The sequence below is a fragment of the Arvicanthis niloticus genome, chromosome 1, assembly GCF_011762505.2.
Source record: "Arvicanthis niloticus isolate mArvNil1 chromosome 1, mArvNil1.pat.X, whole genome shotgun sequence".
Taxonomy (NCBI): domain Eukaryota; kingdom Metazoa; phylum Chordata; class Mammalia; order Rodentia; family Muridae; genus Arvicanthis; species Arvicanthis niloticus.
In genome coordinates, this window is record NC_047658.1 from 20,675,785 (window position 1) to 20,697,050 (window position 21,266).

The 21,266-nt window shown below is 44.2% G+C and overlaps 3 pseudogenes; 2 read left to right on the forward strand and 1 right to left on the reverse strand.

Moving 5' to 3' along the window:
* Nucleotides 1-657: 657 nt before the first annotated feature.
* LOC117694718 (oocyte-specific homeobox protein 5-like) lies at nucleotides 658-10,849 on the reverse strand (annotated as a pseudogene).
* A 2,800-nt stretch (nucleotides 10,850-13,649) lies between these two features.
* On the forward strand, nucleotides 13,650-14,921 carry LOC117718232 (tubulin alpha-1C chain pseudogene; annotated as a pseudogene).
* A 2,492-nt stretch (nucleotides 14,922-17,413) lies between these two features.
* LOC117718249 (elongin-B pseudogene) lies at nucleotides 17,414-17,762 on the forward strand (annotated as a pseudogene).
* Nucleotides 17,763-21,266: the final 3,504 nt, after the last annotated feature.

Here is a 21,266-nt window from a genome sequence, read left to right on the forward strand (position 1 = left end):
CGGTCCCTCAGTTGGCTTTCTGTTTGTGGATCCCATTCCCCTAGCTGGGCTGCTTTATCTGGCCCCAGTGGGAGAGGATATGCCTAGTCCTACAGAAATTTGATGTGCCAGGGTGAGGTGATACTCCCCATTCCCAGAGGAAAAGGGAAGGGGGGATGGTTTAAATAATTATTAATCTGTAAGAATGGAGGGAGCTCACTGCTTAAAGGAACTCAGATCCTCTGATCTGAGTTCATTTCCCAGCACACACACGTGAGACCTGGAATGTTTATAGTTTTACTCCAGGACATCCTACACTCTTTTCTGCCTCCGAGTCCAAGACACTTGCATACATGCATTGCAGGCATTCACATGTATAAATATTTGAGGGGAAAAGTCTGACAAAAACATTTTTTAATTTTGCAGTATTTTTTTCTTTTTATATTTAAAGAACATATAATGCAACAATAAGAAATGAATATTTTCAAATTTTTAAAAACAACCCCACTATAGTGGCATGAAGCTATTATAAATAGGCTTGCTTAATTTCCCCAAATCCTGAGATTAAGGGTGTACACCAACATACCTCTTCCTCGATATAAAGGCCTAGATCAGTCAAGGGGAGAGAAGTGTTGCTTGGAGTCCGGGTGTATCTCCGAGTATGCCAGTCCTCCGACTTCAAGTATCCATCCAGAGCTCCTTAGCAGATGGACCTGAATCTTGAAGGCCCTCTGGTCCTTGAGCAGCAGCTACCATGGCAACTGGAGCTGCAGCTACTGCTAGGTCAGTCTGGGCTTCAACTGGTGCTGACTCACCAGAGTCCCCATCAGTAGCAGGGGCATGGCCATGAAGCAGGTCTTCTTGCAGACTACACCTGGCACCACCACAGGCCTGATCTTGATGCAGAGAAGATTTCTGGTTGCAGTTGAGTTTGGGAATGGAATCCACACCCAATGTGGCTGTAATCATGGACTCTTCGTTGGCAGAGGCAACAACAGGTAAGGAACCAGGAAAATGTATTGACTCAGAAACATCTTTAGAGCCTCCATTTGTCTCTGGCAGTCCTTCTGGAACATTCCAGGGATTCTTCTGCTTGTACTTAGCCTGGTTGTTCTTGAACCAGATCTGAAAAAAACAAACAAACAAACAAACAAAAAAAAAACAAAAACAAAGGAGACATCAGAGTGTCAGCAGCCATCATAGGACACGCTAATACTAGCAGGTGATCCTCCCGAAATGACTTCCCTTTAGATTAAAATCTATGATGAAGAAAGCCCAGGAGAAAATCATTTTAGAAAAGATTCCTGCTATTAATATGCTTTTCCTGCTATTATTAAACATATATGACAATCACTAGGTATTAGCCCACCCTTTTGAGCAGATCTCTGAAGATTAATGAATATGTACTGTCTTGTAGTGAAGCTTTGTATACAAATAGAACATTTCTTAATTCTTAATGATGATTCCATAAGAATTCCAAAAATTATATCAGTATTTATTAAGCTCTTTTATAGTGGGACTGCTATTAGGTGCTTTTCTGATAGTCAAACTGCAATGAGAACTCTGCCAGTCTCCCATGTGTCACCAGTTAATTGCTTCAAGATAGTGACCAGACTTTCTTCCACTCAGAGCACATTCCAAGAGGTTGTAAAACCATTAATGAAAGGTCATAAAAAGGGAACTAACGATTTATTATAGGAGTTAGGACAGAAGATAAAATATTGACTGGGTTTATCTATACAAGACTTCACTAGTAACTTAGTTATGGTTTTTACCTTTCGGTGAACCTGTGAATTGTGACAGGTGATGAATGTTTAGCCAGATAAATACTCCTAATGGATAGCGTGTAAACATTCACTGTTGCAAACTTCTTACTCGATTTATGATTTGAATATGTGTGAACTTGTGATGAACTCTTTTACCATGTGATCATGTATTCTGAAAGATGTATACGTGCTGAGGACAAAGGGAAGAGTCAGACTGAGCTGAGGCGAACCTTTTGGACAGAACACTTCTTAGACAAAGAGGTGCGAAGAAGAATTTTCCCTTATTTCCCTTTTTCATTCGCTCTGTTTTCCCCCTTTTTCTTAGAGAGCTTTCAAAGGAAACTTTTTACAACTTAGTAATAAACGCTATAATCACTTTTTAAAGTGTTCCCTCCCCCCCCCCATTTTTTTTTTTTTTTCTGTGACTTCTACCAGCAGGCTGAAAGTTAGAGCCAGGCAGTTCCTGCTGTGATAGGACAAAAACCACATTACTCAATCTCCCACTGTTAGGCTACAGGTGTCAATCGCCTAAACCAGCAGCTTTTTACCTTCAGAAAAAGCAAGAAAGTTTTTAGGACATTTTAGAAGTTATCAGCATTTTAGTATAGAGAGCTAGAACACCCAGAGACTATCAATCTTTAAAGCCACGCCAGAGTCAGTCCTATTCTGTGCCCGTCTCAAACTTCTCCAGGCCCGGAGGCTCCCGGCATCAGAGAAATAACCTGTTTGCCTCTAACTGGATCACAAGGTGAAGCTTCTGGATGGAAGGAGAAGTCTGAGGCTAAGGTCCCTAAGAGGGTGTAGTCAGGTAGAATGTGTATGACCTGACACCAAAGACCATGAAGATTCAGCTAGTGTCTGAGACCCTGCAGGGGAATGACGCTCATCTATATTGGTATCCGGGTCGAAGCCGAATGTGAGGTCCAGCCCTGGATGCATGCACATCCACCATTCATGACCGTCTACGCTGCCCTAAGCATTTAAGAAGCACAGAGTTCAGGTTCCTGATGGGGGAGTGGAAATTGCGGCTGCTGGAGAGAGGGAAAGGAATAGCGGACCGGAATCTCACACCGATCAGTTATGCCAGCGCCAAGCGTTTCTCCAGGTTTGGGTATGTGCACTGATCAAAATGTTCTTGCAGCAGCAGTTTTTTGTTCCTTGGAGTGCAGAGAGCCTTAGATGCCACTTCTAGGATATTGGTGAGAATATTTACACTGGGCTAGGAAGACAAGGGAGTGGACTCAGATAAGAATATTTACATTTGGGCGAATACAAAGCTCAAGGTAAACACAGGGAAGGAAAGTATGGCATTTCTTTTATCTTGGTCATCCTGACAAGCCCCTAGGCACAGTAACCACAGAACTTTGTTGATTGCCTTGTTTGACTACTTTGTGACCTAAGAACTGACCCTATTCTTTGCATGTACAAAAATGGTATAAAAGCTGGCTGGGGAAAAATAAATAAGCCTGCTTCAGCCTCTGGCTGGAGTCATGTTATAATGCTGTCTAATTGTCTTTTCTCTCTTTGATCCTCACTCCCTCCCTTGAGACCCTGCTGACTGACTGAGCTGGCTTGGTCATTGGAGTTCACGGACGGTGTACTTTCAGCTGCTCCCTTGAAGCCACAAGGCAGGCTTGTCGGTTACCATATATATCTGACAGCACCATAGGTCCTAAAAAACCTGGAAAAGAGATCTCACCGAGGACCTTGTAGGTATCTGAGGACTTGGATGCCCTGAGAGTCTTCTCAGTGTTGGTAATCCTGGGCCCATTACAGGACCTGGATGTATTCCTATACTTGATTTTTTTTGATGGTCCTTGGGGCTCTTGGTGACATAGGTACCTTTCAGGGACTGAAAGACTTGTTTGCATTGGACATCTTGGGACTCTGACACATTTGGAAAGGTAAATTCCTTGCAGAATCATGAGACATAATCTCATTGGCGTATGTTCCTACTGAAGAATCTGGAAAAGGGAAACACATCAGAAAAGCTCCAGAGACCACCCGTCGTGCTTACCCAGCACATGCTTCAGAATTCTTACAGAGCAGGCATCAGTCAGGAGCCTCACACTTTCTGATCACCTGCCTCGGTCTCCCATGCCTATCAGTATTTTTAACATTGTAGTAAACATGCAATTAATTAATTCTTATTCTCATGTATTAATATGAGACTGTCAGCCCAGGGAGGCTGGCAATTGGATGTCCTCCCCAATGTTTTAAAGTCCTAGATCCCTGGAGGTGGTGAGGTGGGGATGGGTGGGTGGGGGATCACCCTCTCGGAGCCCAAGGTGAGGGGGATGGGGAGAAGAACTCTGGGATGGGGGATGGGGAATGGGGACAACATTTGAAATGCAAATAAATAAAATAATTTTTATTAAAAAACAAGTCGGAGATCCTCTTTCGATTTGCCTGTCTTTAACCAAGGAGTGAAGAGCCATGGAACAGGCAACACCCAAGTGACTCCATCCCACCCTCATCTTCTAAGAGCACTCATGCTCTAATTACCCTGGTTATCAGCAGGCTCTTAGGTCTAACCCAGATCCACCCTGGTGTTGAAGTTCTACTCCAAGGCCTTGGCCTTAATTGAATCTTTACCTAGGACCCTTCCATAGGCTTCTCCTCTCACCCCCCACATCCAGCAGACATTCCTACCCTGTGGTCACAATCAGTCTGCAGCCAAACCTTATGGAAACCAAGGCACGTGGAAGACACCTATTTTGACTTTTTTTGTTTGTTTGTTTTCATTTTTTTGAGACAGGGTTTCTCTGTATGAACTCCCTGGCCTCTTTGTGACCATCTCAAGAAATGAGTCTCTTCTCATCATGATTCCCAGGGGACCTACTCTTTCCTGCCCACTGCTGTCACCTTGTAATTCCTTTCTTTCTTTCTTTCTTTCTTTCTTTCTTTCTTTCTTTCTTTCTTTCTTTCTTTCTTTCTTTTAAAATTGTGGCAGGGTCCTTATACATGTACCTGACTTCCTGGATCTCACTATACAGACAAGACAGGCCTCATTATCACAGAAACCCACTTGCCAATGGCTCCTGGGTACTGGGATTAAAAGTGTGGTCCACACACCCAATATGATTACCCCCTTTAGATGGAGGAGGGCCTGCTTAGTCATAACCTTCCTGGCTGTCACACTTTTGAGCCAGAATACCACCACCATTCCCTATCTAGGCTATCCGGAGTCTCACTCTGGTCCTAAGGTCACTGGAGATCCCATTGTGAGTTCTTCCTAGTCCTGTATGCACACATTTAAAGGGAACTAAATCAGAGAAGCCCCACAGTCCCCACCTCCTACAGTCAGGTCTCTCCATAAATTGCTCTAGGTTTTCTGTACAACACAGGGCTCAGGCCTGTGCCTTGAAGGGAGAGCAGAGCACCTAGAGGTCTCCTGAAAGCTCATTCACAGGCTGCCCCGATCCATGCATGTGACTGGTCCTCAGTGGGATAAAGATATCCCAGTAGAAATCTATGGGATAAACTTCAAAGAGCTCCTACATTTACGTAATATTTTCTGCCTATTTACAAGGGCATATTTTAGACGTCACCAATCAATCAAACACCCATATGAGCTACAGAATTGAACTGGAATGGAATTGAACTGGCTGCTGGAATTTGCTCTGAGCCACTGCAAACACGTAAGATTTTCATTTTCTTGTTATTGTGACACATTGTGAAGTAATAAGAGACACATGTGGAATTGTATTAAAAATCACTTTATTGTTTTAAAGTATAAGTAACACAGTTTATTAGTGCAACTCACTGATTAGGGAAGATCACAGTGAAGCAATGTTTGTTAGCATATGATTGGAATCTCAACACTTAGGAGAAGAACGAAGACCCACAGAATTTTTAGGCATGGTAGACTCCATGAAGAAATGCTTTATCTAAGAGTTATAACGAGTCTGTACTCTATCCTGTGGCCATGTTGGTGTTAACAGGCCTTGCTGTAGCTGTAAGACCATATTGATGTGAGTGGCCTGTATTTTGACCTTAGTCCACGTCTATGGCCCTGGCTGCATCTGTGGGCCTTGTCTGAGGAGGAGGAGGAGGACTCGGTGCAACCATGCTCTGATGAGTATGTACAGAACACAGACTGGTCCTGTTTTATGTTTATTTTTTAAAATATTTTTGTTAGGGAAGGTCACAAGGTTGGGTGGACTTGGAAGGATGGGGAAATGAATGTGACCAGGTGGTATGTTGCCACACTAACCCCAGTAGAATCTGTGTGACAAGCTCTACAGACTAAGGCAAAAACTTCAAAAGGAGGACGACTCTTGGGACCGGTTGTGGAACTCTTACCAGGAACAAAACATTGAGCCATAGCTCTCACGGCAACTTATGCTTTAGTTTCTCTTAGTCCTTTTTTTATTTACATGTTCCTGATAGCCTACGCTAAGATCTTAAGCAAAGAAAATGGGTAAGAAATCATCTCTTGAGATGGGGGTCACTAACATGACCTTGCCACCAGGGAAACTGAGGCTTTATTTTATAATCATTTACAAAGCTACATAATAGTATTATGATAAAACTTTCCCAACAATAAAATTTCATGTAGTTACACATGTGTCATCAGAGGAGGGCTTTGGTGTATGGTAAAGAAAGCCTTAAATAAAAAGAATTAAAATAGTTTACATTTGTGCATTGAAGATTTATAAAAAAATAATCAGGTATTAGATGTTAATAGCTGATTATAAAGATGAATTAACCTGCTCTTGGAGATCTGCCACTGGCCTTGGGTGATTACATCCTTTCAGAGTTGTAATACTTGAATGACTTTTATTGTGTCAAATAATAATGATGTTACCTGTTCTCTTTGTGATTTATTGAATATATCTTTGTAGAGTTGGCATGCTTGGATGATTCGTGTCCTCCGCTGATTGCTCTCCTGTAAACATCTCCTAGGAGCTGTAGTATTTGTGTTTTCTATGTATAAGAACCCCTGCGTGAGAGCTGCAAAATACACTCAGATTCAAACTGCCTCTGTGTTTGTTTCTGTTCGTCACCGCCGAATCCTTACCCACCTACCCTTGGAGGACCCTCATCCTAGGGACTCCCATACCCAACTGGGGTGGTCCATGGCAGTATGTTATCTAAAATTCTAAGAATCAATAAAAATGTCATGTTGAAAAAAAAGTAGCTGTATATTTTCTTGTTTATTATTTTTTGTTTTTTTGTTTTTCGAGACAGGGTTTCTCTGTGTAGTCCTGGCTGTCCTGGAACTCACTTTGTAGACCAGGCTGGCCTCGAACTCAGAAATCCGCCTGCCTCTGCATCCCAAATGCTGGGATTATAGGCGTGTGCCACCACTGCTCGGCAGCTGTATATTTTCTATATGTTAAAAATATCTAATACAGAAATGAAATTTGAAAAAATTAAAAAAATACCCCCCCTGGAATGGAGTTTCTCCCTTGGGCTTCCAGCTTCCTTTGCTGCTACCATTGGACCCGCTGAAGCTGTGATGGCGTTGGGAGCCAATTTAGGCAAGATCTTGGGCTAGAACTGGTTGTGCAGATTGTTGCATAAACTGCTAATTGGCCTGTGATTATGTATAGTGCTGCCGGGGCGTGGTCAGCCTGTACAGACACCAGGGCTTCACATAGAGACTCTTGTTGGTCTGAGCAATGGAGAAGACAGACTCCGGAACATACTTGAGCTTAGTGGAGTGTCAGGGCCAGCCTTGCTTATACACTGAAGGCCTAAAATTAGCCATAGGCCTAAGTCAGCCTGCTAACACAAAGTCTCGGGTCTCTGTGGAAAAACACTGAAACAGATCACTATAAGATATTGTAAACAGGTAGCTTTGGTGAAAATTTACCAGCCTGGATAGGAACAAGTAGTCATAGGTCTTGTGGATAGTCCTAGACCTTGGGTAGCCTTGGTGGATAGTACCAACTTAGATAAGGGCACGTGAATCATAGGCAGAGTCATAGTGAACTGTCCCCTGAACCTTCACCCAGCCAATACCCTGTTCTAGAAGATATCTGTACTCCCCCTGAACACCTACGCTCCTGTGTCATCCCCTTCCCCACATCCTGCCTTTTTGTGTTTATAACCCCTGTGTGAAAAAGTAAAAATTACAGTTTGATCAGCCTATCGACAAGTCGTGGTTCTTTGCGTTCACCCGTTTTTTCCCAATTTCTCTTAGGTGATCTCCCTGGACCCTTTTTAATGCACAGCAGGACAGTGCAGTGGAGGAGGAGGGCTGACACATGATGGTCTCTCCCACATGGAAAATATGGATTCTGAGTCTGGTGAAGTATTTGAAGGGCTAAGTGGGATGACAATTGAAGACAGAATGTCTCTGGGACAAGGAATCCCCACAGTAAGAGGCCAGGAGAAAGACAATGCCTTTGGCCCTGGAAGATCTAACACAGTAATCCAGCCTTGCTTCCACAGTTTTACTCTAGCCTTTCCCTCTGCTGCCTCGGCTCCCAGATCTTGTGTTTTTTGGGTAAAGCTCCCCACAGGCTGGATCAGCGTTGGAGAAGATGGATTCCTGGTCTGGGGAGGTACTCGGTGGACTGAGTTGAGGAAGGCAGCAGACATTCAGACATTTCTGGCACAAAGAAACTGCACTGGCAGAGGAAATAGGAAAATCGGAAGTTCCCAGCCTCTGGGGTCTATAGGCCTATCTTGAGTCCCACATGCAGGCTTCCCAGGTAGTTTTTTTTTGCATGTCAGTTCTGGAACCACATCTAGAAAAAGCAAAAAACAAACAAAACAAAACAAAACAACAAAGGAGAGATCAGGAGAGATATTGTGTACTAATTGTGTCCCAAATCTGAAGATGCTTGTGAAAAGTCTGGGACTTGGTCTCTGCCCAGAACACATCACAGAACTCTAAGGTTCTTGGACCCGAGAAGAATGGAGGCAGAATGAGCTGGATGTGAAATCCACAGATTAAGGATGTGTCTCTTAAGAGTCATAAATTTTGAGGAGAGCCCTGATGTCTATGCCTCCCTGATATTGTGTGGAACCACTATGTCTCCCCAGCATACCAGAATTCTGCATTTCGAGGCTACAGGGGATGCAAATCCAGCCCTGAATACACCTTCATCACCCTTCTACAACCTGGAACTGGGACAAGGAGATGGGACAGTTAGGGAAGTGTGCACTTGGGTGATGGGGGAATGGCTAGCTGACTAGGGAAGGGTGAGAGACAAGAGGGGACAGACCTTGATCTTGTGATCCATCAATCCAAGCCTTTGAGCCAGTGCCACACACTGCTCATGGGTTGTGTATGTGCACTTTTCAAAATATTCTTCCAGGACTAGCTTTTGTTCCTTGATGAACAAAGTGCACTCCACCCTCTGCCTCCTTGAATCGTTGGGAAAAATTTGTGACACCAAAGGTACCTGGGAAGCCAGGAGAACTTGGTAGACCTGAGGCACCTTGAGAAGCTTTGAAGTCTGGGTTCACTAGAGACCTAAAAGATTTGTTCTTGAATTTACAGAGCGTCTTCCAATTATTTGTGAATCAAGTAGCAATGGGAAGCCTTGGGGAAGTGGAGGTCTTAGCATTACATAGAAACTTGGTCCCATTGGGAGACTTCACTGCATAACATAGAAGAACCTGGAAATAAAAGAAAAATACATCAGAGAAGCCCCACAGTCCCTAACATCTATCCTCAGGCCTCCCCATCAATCTCTTTAGACTTCTTCTACAACATGAGGCTCAGGCCTTGGTTGGTGAACAGTGTACAAAATCAGAGTAGCTGGACCAGCACTGAGTGGTCTCATCAGCACTCCTCCCCTGTCTTTCCTGAGCCCTGCACTCCTATGGATCTCAGTGTTCACATCTATGCTGACAACTTGCAAAAAAAAAAATATCTCCTGAACCTTTCTCAACACCCTGTACCCATCAAGCTGGGGATGGACCTTAACCTCCAAACACACACACCATCTCCAGAATGCTCCCAAAGATCTCCTCCCTCAGCACCTTCTGTCTTTTTTGAAGGGAACACCTCCTTGCCCCCAGCATATCCATGATATATAAACTTTATTCATAACACCAACTCACCAGGCAACCAGTCAGTTATTGTACCTTGCTCAGATACCTCTCTGGGTTTGCCCACTACTCCAAGGTCCAGAGTATAAATGTATCTTTTATTTCCCTTGATGTAAGTGTCATCTTGGAGTCTTACCGCTGACTAACTCATACTATATAGTTCTTTCTGAACTCTGCATGGTTGGTTCAACTCAATTCTTTTCATTCAAACTTTTTTCCAATCTTACTTGTTGAATCCTGCTTCTGTCAGCTTCTCATTGAACAGTTCTGTTGGCGTCAAATTAATTCTTGTCAATGTATTCTAATCTTCTGGTGCTTTCTCATTCTCTGGCTTCAACTGCCTGTGCTGACCTTCACTGAATGAACCCACAGACAAACTCAACTCCACTGACCTGCACTGAACTCGCTGCACTGACTCTCAACTCACTTAAATGCCTCTCTCTGCTGCTCTCAACTCGCTGTTCTCCTGAGAGTTTGGTGCAGCCTATCTGACTCACGCTGTCAAATTTTTCTCTAATTCATCACTGTCTCTCATTTGGATGTCGTTGTTTGCAATTAATGGTGTGTACTAAAGTGTTGTGCCTCGTACCTTAGTAAGGTTGTGGTGTACAAAATCCAGACAGTTTTCCTAAGCTCAATGCAAACTGGAGGACTCCCTTTTCTTATATTTTTGGTTGTGAGCCTAGCCTTTATGGCTGAGCCATCACTCCAGCCAGACTTCCTTTTCTTATCAAGGTTTCTTTCTTTCTTTCTTTCTTTCTTTCTTTCTTTCTTTCTTTCTTTCTTTCTTTTTTTTTTTTTTTTTTTTTTTTTTTTTGGTTTTTCGAGACAGGGTTTCTCTGTGTAGCCCCCGGCTGTCCTGGAACTCACTCTGTAGACCAGGCTGGCCTCAAACTCAGAAATCCGCCTGCCTCTGCCTCCCAAGTGCTGGGATTAAAGGCATGCTCCACCACCGCCCGGCTCTTATCAAGGTTTCAACTTCACCTCATCTGAGGAGCCCAAGCTGCAATCTTTAACTTGAGGAATGTGAAATAACCCTGCTGACTCACCCATTCTAAATTCCACTTCATCTTTTCCTGCACTGTGTGCATCGGGCTCCTAGACACCCCAAGAGAAGAAGCACACTGTGAAAGTCAACTATCTTCTACATTTCCTGCTTGGTATGCAGCAGTGCTTGGACACTCCAAGGGAAGAAGCAAAAAACTGAACCACACTAAAGGATTCCAGCCAGAGGGATTGACATGTTTGGCATAGCTGTGTTCCAGCCAGATCACAGAGACTTCAAATATCTTTGGGTATGGTCAGTACAGCCAGGTGGCTGGATTAAAAGTCTTCTACACCAGGGCTTACATATATTCTTCAGACAGAAAACTCAAAGGTCCATACTCTTAGGCTCCTCTGACCCTGCAGAGTCTCAAATCTGTTAGACACACACTCACTTAGGTACCACTCAGATTTCTGCCTGACCCCAGAGAGTCCTGGTCTTGTTGACTGAATCATAATTGTTCTGTTTTCTATTGTTTTATTTAGACTCAGGGTCTCTCCTAATAAAGCAACCTGTTCTAAAATGTACTGTGTTGACAAGCCAGGGCCTCATTCTCAGAAATGCTTTGTCTCACCTTCCTAGAGTGCTAGAATTAAAGATATGGAGAAATCAGGAGATTTAATATTTTTTTTTTAACAGAACATTTATTGAGTGACAGGACTGTGTGAAAAATGGAATGTAGGAGAACATTGGTTCTATCCTCTTGGGGCTAAAGCCCAGGGAAATTGGGGCTCCACATATTGCCCAGATTGGTGGCCTTTAAAATTTATTATCAGGTCTTTGAAACATTATAAAAGTTAGGGCCATATAATTAGTTTCCAGGCAAGGTTGTTTCAAAAAGCCTGTTTGCCCAAGAGGTAGAAAAAGAAGGGCAAGGAGTTGAAGGCCAGCCTTGACTATATAGTATTTTCAAACCTGACAAGGATACACAAGTCCTCCTTTGAAAGGATGAAACCACCAAGAAACAACAGAAGCAATAAAGAAACCACAAACAGAGAGTACTGGAGACAGAAAACCCAGGGAAGAGAACAGAAACTACAGATCCAAGCATTGCCAACAGAATACAAGAGATGGAAGAAAGAATCTCTCACACACAGAACATACAACTGGAAATCAATATGTTAATCAAAGAAAATATTAAATCTAAAATGTTTCTGACACAAAATATTAAGGATTAAAGCTGGGATACAATGAAAAGACCAAATCTAAGAATCATAGAAGTAGAGGAAGGAGAAGAATCCCAGCTCAAAGGTCCAGAAAATAATTTCAACAAAATCATAGAAAATAATTTTTCCAACCTAAAGAAAGATACATATAAACATACAAGAAGTTTATGAAACACCAAATAGATTGGATCAGAAAGGAAAATCTTCCTCCAACATAATAATCAAAACACTAAATGTACAGAACAAGGAAATAATATTGAAAGCTACAAAGGAAAAAGGCCAACTAACATATAAAGGCAGACCTATCAGAATTACATACAACTACTCAACAGAGACTCTAAAAGCCAGAAGGGCCTGATATCTCAGAGATCTCGAAGACCCTAAGAGATCAAAGATATCAGCCCAGACTTCTATACCCAGCAAAATTTTTAATCACTATAAAGGGAGAAAACAAGATATACCATAAGAAATTTAAACAAATTTAACCTATATCTGTCTACAAATCCATCCCTATGGAGTATACAAGAATTATAACTCCAACCCAGGGAGGGTAAGAACACTCAAGAATACACAGGAAGTATATAATGCCACACCAACAAAACCACACAAAGGGAAGTGTATGTACACACACACACACACACACATTGACAACATCAAATTACAGGAATGGAACAATCATTCAATAATATCTTTCAACATCAATGGATGCAATTGCCCAGTAGAAAGACACAAGCTGACAAAAGGGATACAAAAACAGGATTCACCATTCTGCTGCATACAAGAAAAACAGCTCAACAACAAGGATACACATTATCTCAGAATAAAGGGATGGACAAAGATTGGTTAGCCTTAGGAGCAGGCTAACCCAAGAAACATGATGGAATAGCCATTCTAATATGTAATAAAATGGACTTTTAACCAAAGGTAATCTAAACAAGATGAAGAACACTTCATATTCCTCAAAGGAAAAATCCACCAAGATGACATCTTAATTCTGAACACTAATGCCCCAAATGCAAGGGCACCCACATTCATTAAAGAAAAATTACTAAAACTTAAATCACATATTGAACATAACACATTAATACTGTTTTGTTTTTTTGTTTTTTGTTTTTTTTTTTTTTTTTTGGTTTTTTGAGACAGGGTTTCTCTGTGTAGTCCTGACTGTCCTGGAACTCACTCTGTAGACCAGGCTGGCCTCGAACTCAGAAATCCGCCTGCCTCTGCCTCCCAAGTGCTGGGATTAAAGGCGTGCACCACCACTGCCTGGCCATTAATACTGTGTTAAGACCTCAGCACCCCACTTTTACCAATGGACAGGTCATCCAGGCAGAAATTAAACAGAAAAAATGATAAAAGTAACAGATGATATGAATCAAAAGGACCTAATGGGGGCTGGAGAGATGGCTCAGCAGTTAAGAGCATTGACTGTTCTTCCAAAGGTCCTGAGTTCAATTCCCAGCAACCACATGGTGACTCATAGCCATCTCTAACAGAATCTAATGCCCTTTTCTGGTGTGTCTGAAGACAGCAACAGTGTACTCACCTACATACAATAAATAATTTAAAAAAAGAGAGAAGCAGCCTCTTCCCTGGACTCCTTGGTAGTCTGCAAGTGGGAGATCTTTGTCACCCTCTCTTCACTCCCTCAGTTTTCGCAGACCACTTCAAGGATTAAATATGGGTGAGTATGTCTTCATCCACACTGGCTAGGCTGGTGTCCAGACTGGCAATGTCTGCTGGGAGCTCTACTGCCTGGATGGAACACAGCATCCAGCCTGATGGCCAGATGCCAAGTGACAAGACCATTTGGAGAGGAGATGACTCCTTCATCACCTTCTTCAGTGAGACAGGAGCTGGCAATCACGTGCCCTGAGCAGTGTTTGTAGACCTGGTACCCACAGTTATTGATGAAGTTCGCACTGGCACCTACCGCCAGCTCTTCCACCCTGAGCAGCTCATCACAGGCAAGAAGGGTGCTGCCAGGCCACCACACCATTGGCAAGGAGATCATTGATTTGTCTTGGACAGGATTCGAAAGCTGGCTGACCAGTGCATGGGTCTCCAGGGCTTCTTGATTTTCCACAGCTTTGTCGGAGGAACTGGCTCTGGGTTCACCTCCCTGATGATGGAGCGGCTCTCTGTTGATTACAGAAAGAAGTCCAAACTGGAGTTCTGGAGTTCTCCATTTACCCAGCCCCCCAGGTTCCCACTGCTATGGTTGAGCCCTACAATTCCATCCTCACCACCCACACCACCCTGGAGAATTCTGATTGTGCCTTCATGGTAGACAATGAGGCCATCTATGACGTCTGTTTAGAAATCTCGACATTGAGTGCCCAACCTACACTAACCTTAACTGCCTTATTAGCCAGATTGTGTCTTCCATCACTGATTCCCTCAGATTTAATGGGGCCCTGAATGTTGATCTCACAGAATTCCAGACCAACCTGGTATCCTACCCTTGTATCCACTTCCCACTGGCCACCTATGCCCCTGTCATCTCTGCTGAGAAAGCCTACCATGAGCAGCTGTCTATAGCAGAGATCACCAATGAATGCTTTGAGCCAGCCAACCAGATGGTGAAATGTGACCCTCACCATGGTAAATACTTGCTGCCTGCTGTACCATGGTGATGTGGTCCCCAAAGATGTCAATGCTGCCATTGCCACCATCAAGACCAAGCGTAACATCCAGTTTGTGGACTGCTGTTCCACTGGCTTCAAGGTTGGCATTAATTACCAGCCTCCCACTGTGGTACCTGGTGGTGACCTGGCCAAGGTCCAGAGAGCTGTGTGCATGCTGAGCAAGTTTGATCTGATGTATGCCAAGAGTGCCTTTGTGCACTGGTATGTGGGTTAGGGCATGGAGAACGTGGCTGCCCTAGAGAAGGGTTATGAGGAGGTTGGGGCAGATAGTGCTGAAGGAGACAATGAGGGTGAAGAATATTAACTCATGTGCTGCAATTTTACACTGCTGTGCTCTCTTTGTCTTTGCGTGTGTTTTAATTGTCCTAAACTGTCAATGAAGGTGTTTCTGATTTAAGTGGGGGGGGGGACGAGGGAGGGGGAAGGACCTAATAGATTATCTATAGAACATTTCACGTAAACACAAAAAGAATATTCCTTCTGCTCAGAACCTCACTGAACCTCCTCCAAAATTGACCACATATGTGGACACAAAGCAAGTCTCAACAGATACAAGAAAGTTGAAATAGCACCTTGTATCTTATCAGACCACCATGGATTAAAGCTGTATTTCAACAACAGAAAGCCACCAGAAATGGAGTAGACATCTTGGCTGGAGAGGGAGAGAGGAGTGGTGTAGGACCGTGATAGGATGGCTGGTTTTGGTTGAAGCGCTGGCTGGAAGGCCTGGAGACCCAACAGGCCTGTAAGAGACTTTCCGCCAGAATCCAGGCTCCTAACACGTTCACTCCATTAACCTGCACTGTCAATCACACAGGACACAGGTAGAGGGCGTGACTAACCGGCTTCAGCCTTGAGAGATTTACATATTAATGAGTTCTCTAAAGGCCAGGGCGCCAGCTGTGGGAAAAGGTGGGTCTGGTTTCACATACACAGCGGGGCGGCTGTGTGTGTGGGGTGGGGGGTGGGGGGGTGGGAGTCTTCCACATGGGCAACGGCGGGTTCCAATAACACGAGAAAGTCCAGTTCCAAAGCTTTATTGTTCATGATAGGGTAGTTGGATCTGGATGGTGTGCGCCCCCCCGCCCCCCCCTTCAAGCTGGATAGGGGATGGCTTAAATAGGGAGGGGGAAGAGGGGAGGGAATAACTTAATTAGCTATGCTAATTAGTGGATGGGGGACGTTGGGGATGGAAACAGTAAGGATCAGGTATGAGGGACTGGTAGAGAATACAGAGGGAGAAGACTGGAATGGACTGCTGCATGTCTGGGAGGAGAAACCAAGGGCTATACACACTCCCAGGAACTGATCAGGGTGACCCTAGCTAGCACCCCTAGCAGTGTGGGGTAATGGAAACAGGAGCTGACATTTCCTGTAACCAGGAAAGACTTCCAATGGAAGGAGTGGGACAATAACCTAGCCACAAAAGTTTTAGCCTACAATTCGTCCTGCCTACAAGCTGTGCAGCGGTGAAGATGGAACAGAGGTTGAGGGAATGGTCAGCGGATGACTTGGTTAAGCTTGAGGTCCATGACGAGAAGAGGGAGCCCACCCCTGCCACTGTTGATAATACTCTGCTGAACTTGCAGACAGGTGCCTAGTACAACCTCATCAGGTAGGCCGACCCCATAAGTGATGGAAACAGATGCAGTTACCCACAACCAAACATTAAGCAGAGCTAGAGAAATCCCGTGGAAGAGGGAGAGGAAGGATTGAAGGAGCTAGAAGAGTTAAAGACCACCACAAGAAAAGCCACAGAATCAACTAAACTGTACCCATTGGGCACTCATGGAGACTAAACTGCTAACAGGAAGCTATGTATAAGATGTACCTAGGCCCCTGAGCATATGAAACAGTTGTGCAGCTAGGTTTTCAGGTGGGCCTCCTAAAGCGGGATCAGGGGCTGTCTCTGACAACATTGCCTGCCTTTGGATCCCTTTCTCTTAGACGGGCTACCTCATGTAGCTTCAGTAGGAAAAAGATGCCCAGGAGGATACTGAGAGGCCCTCCCCAGCCTGGTCTCCAAAAAGACCTCTAGGACAGCAGCCAGCAATAAAGAGAATGGCTTGGTCTCAAAAAAGCAAGCAAGGAAGCAAACAAGCAAAGAAACAAACTTTCAACATTTTAAGCCATCAGATCAATGCAAAATAAAACGTAGAGACTCTCTCTTACCTGGTTAGAATGGCTAAGATAATTAAAACCAGTGGGTAAAACAGGAACCCACGAGCATAAACTTTATTCTTATTCTTTGTAGGTATATCCACCTCACTGTCACCATCTTATCTATACACTAGCCTTACCGACCAACTCACCGTAGATATCGGCGGGCTCTCGAGTCTTGTCAAGATCCTTCCTGATGGTTCTGGTAAATGAGGGCTGGAGAATCAGCTGTGGTTCACAAGGTACCAGGTTACTAGATGAAACCTTTGCTTTGCTGTGATACTTGATGCTGGTCAGCTGGAGCTGAGAGATTTGCAATGATCAAGAAAAAGATGAGCAGGGGCTGGAGAGGTTGCTCAGTGGTTAACAGCACTGGCTGCTCTTCCTGAAGACTTGGGTTCAATTCCAAGCACCCACATGGCGGCTCAAAAATTGTCTATAACTCCAGTTCCAGGGCATCTGATACCTGCACACAGACAAACAGACATGCAGGCAAAACACCGATGCCTATAACATAAAAAAATAAAACATAGGTGAGCCGGCAACGGAGGAGCGGCCCAGGGCTGGGGGCTATAGGAATTCCGGGGCCAGGGAGGTTGCCTCAGGCTAGCACTGTCAGCCTGGTGTCCTTAGGACATGTTTCTCATGATTGGGCACCCCAAGACCACCATCTTCACTGAAGTCAAGGAGTCGAGCACTGTGCTCGCGCTGAAGCATATCATCGAGGACATCCTTAAAGCAGCTGGAGGAGCAGAAGCTGTACAAGGGGGACCAACTGCTTGATGACAGGAAAACTCTGGGCAAGTTTGGTGTCACTAGTCAGACAGCACAGCTACTGGCTCCAGTCACAGTGGGCCTGGCCTTTTGAGCAGAGGACACCTTTGAGGCTCTGTGCATTGACCCCTTTTCCAGTCCTCTGGCGCTTCCATATATGATGAAGCCACAGGATTTTGGGGGCAGTGCCAATGAACAACTTGTGCAGTGAGGCCCCCAGGTCCATCCACTAGAGACCCATTCCCCCAATTTAAAAAAAGATAAAAGATTTGGCTATCTTAAAAAAAAACATAAAATAAGATAAAATGAATGAATAAATAAATTAAAAAAAAAAAGTCGGCATCATTGTGGCAGAATCTTCTGGAAACACACAGTAGCTTAGTTCATGACTTGTCCGATGTGATGCCTTGTGCTGGCAGCTGAAGTTCTTTATGTAAGAGTGTGATTTATCTTGTGCACCTGGCCTAGCCCTTTAAAGGCTCCCCAGCTGCTACTCTACTGGCCCTTTAAGAATTCTTAGCTGTGCCGGGCCGTGGTGGCGCACGCCTTTAATCCCAGCACTTGGGAGGCAGAGGCAGGCAGATTTCTGAGATCGAGGCCAGCCTGGTCTACAGAGTGAGTTCCAGGACAGCCAGGGCTACACAGAGAAACCCTGTCTCGAAAAACCAAACAAAAGAAGATTGTATTAGAAGACAGTTGAGCCAGGAGAAGCTGAGCTGAGACAATAGGCTAGACCAGTTAGAGTTTGGAGCTGCTAGTATTAGGAAATCTGGGAGAACGGACTGTTTAAGCACACTCTTGGGATTAAGCACACTCTTGGGAAACTGAGGGAGGCCCCGTTGGGGAAAATGTTTAAAGGAACTGGGCTGGAAGCTGGGAAAAGGGGCTGCCGGGGAGTTAAGAGAACTCATTACTGAAAATAGCCACTTTACAGAAGACTCCCCCAGGTGGGGCTGGTTTTGAAGGTCTGAAGGGGTCATGGAAAGCAGCTGAGGCTTGGCACTGTGTAGCAGAGCTGGAGTCCCTGAAGCTAGTCCAGGTGAGGCTATTTACTGGTGAAGGGCAGCCCAGTTGCAGCAGAAGACCCCAGCGTTCTGGAGATAGCAGTAACCATGGGAGGATTACCCAGAGCAGCAGTAGGAGTGGGGTGGAGCCAGCCAGAGCCTGGAAGACAAGTTTGTGTGCTGTGCAGGGGAGAACTGGAGACAGTGGAAGTGGTTTCCAGACATGGAAAATTGCATTTGTAGTTGTCTTTCTTTCCTTATTAAACATAGATTCTCTTCTCGTACAATATAATCTGAATACAAATTTCCCTCCCTCTGCTCCTCCCAGCCCCTGCCCCCTCCCTGATTCCATCAGGATCCTCTCCATCTCTGTCTCTCATTAGAAAAGAACAGGCTTAGGTTCAGAACTAAGTGTGTTAGTTAGGAGAGATGACAGAGGTTCTGGTTAGTCCACAAAATGATGGACTGGGTATTAGGACTATCTTGTACCTCATTGGTACAAATAGACATAATTATGCTCTAATTGTATTTTGAGAGAAAAGTTTTATTTTAACAGGAAGGGTGATATGTAGGAGGAGCTAAGGGGGAAGGAGTACCGAGAGGAAAAGAAAGAGTAAGGAGAGGAGAAGATGATGGAGAGGAGAAGCTGGGTGATAAAAGAGAGAAAGAGAGAGAAGGAGCAAGAAAGAGAGGGGGGCATGAAGGCAGACGTCCACGTGTCTCCACCAGTCAAAGATAGTTGATATATCTAGGTTGGGTATTGGGTTACACTTCTGATTGAGCATTATGAAACTTATAAAGCCTTTGATTAACATTTAAAAAAAAATTGTAAGCCTGGCGTGGTGGCGCACGCCTTTAATCCCAGCACTTGGGAGGCAGAGGCAGGTGGATTTCTGAGTTCGAGGCCAACCTGGTCTACAGAGTGAGTTCCAGGACAGCCAGGGCTACACAGAGAAACCCTGTCTCGAAAAAAAAAAAAAAAAAAAGAATCAGAGACCCACTTGGTGTATTTCAAGCACACTCCCCCAATGTCTGGCAGTGGGTCTCTGAATTTTTTCCCAACTGCCACAGAAGGAAGTCACTCTTGCTTGCTTGCTTGTTTTCTAGCCAGGGTTATTCCCTGTAGCTCTGCTGACCTTGAACTCACTGAGGTCCAACTGCCCGTTTCCTGAGTGCTGAAATTGAGGGCATGAGGCACCTCCACTAGGGTGAGGAGGCCATTCTTATGATGGCTGAAGAAGGCACCAATCTATAAGTATAACAAAATACCATTAAGAGTCAGTTTATCGTTACTTTCCACCGCACTAGGTTTCCTGACCTCCCCTCACCTGCAACTGAATTCCGAGACTCTCAATGTCTCCCTCAGTCCTGTTTCTTCTCCCACTTTACACCTGAGCCTCCCATTCCTATTCCCTCACTGCATCTGGGTTTTATTACACACAGACACACAGACACACAGACACACACACACACACACACACTCTCTCTCAACGAGATAGAAAGATTGAGAGATAGACATACATGTAAATCATATGTAGATACATACCATAGTTATCTTTCTGGGTCTGGGTTACCTTACTCAGGATGATTTTTCTAGTTTCTAGTTCTAGGTCTGAAAATTTCATGGTGTCACTTTTTATTTACTTTGTATTTCTATGAGTACACTGCAGCTGTCTTTAGACACACATCAGAAGAGTGCATCAGATCACATTACAGATGGTTGTGAGCCACCATGTGGTTGCTGGGAATTGAACTCAGAACCTCTGGAAGAGCAGTCAGTGCTCTTAACCACTGAGCCATCTCTCCAGCCCAGATGTCATTTTTTTTTTTTTTTAATAGCTGAGTAATACTCTGTTGTGTAGATGTATCATCATTATTCCCATTGAACAAGAGTAAAGACCATCACCCATACTCTTTGGTCAAATCAAGCAGGCTTTATTTTCTCTAGGGCAGGGCGGCTATCTCCCCAAAGCAGGGTTTGAAAATATAGTATAGATTTTCAGTTTCATGAGGTCCCACTTATTGATTGTTGTTCTTAGTGGCTGCACTACCAGAGTTCTGTTCAGAAACTCTTCTCCTGTACCAAGGCATTTAAGGCTGTTGGGGTCCAGGAGTCGACTATAAACCACATTAATATGGATCTCAGTCAGACAGGAATGGTTTATTGAACACACACCCTTAGACTGATCAATCAGGGCTGTAGCTCAGAATTTGAGGGCTGAGTGTGTGACCCAGAACTTTTTTCGATGTCTAGTTACAAAGGCTAAAACCACAAATCACACAATGAGCTCACATGCAGGCGCTGGAAGTACTGCCTGGTAGTCAGTCCTGATTCAAGCCATTTTAGACATAACAGTTCATATTGACCTTTATTTTGATGGGTCCTATGTGAAGCTTATAGTTGGGGAATTTCTTAAAATTAACAAACTTCACAACATACAGAACATAACAGGGTATGTGGTCATCATGACCCTACTCTTAAGTTATTTTTCTGTGAAAAAGACTGGCAGGTATATGACAGCAACAATATGAAATAGCTGACAGGCATGGAACAAAATGACTACAGCTATGCTGGGGGGGGGTATTCTTCAACAAAGGCTATTCACCACTCCCTCTTATATCAGGCTCAGTGTATTTGGTGTTATGTGGAGGTCTCTGGTCCACTTGGACTTGAGTTTTGTGTGTAGAGTGAAAAATTATAAAGACCATTT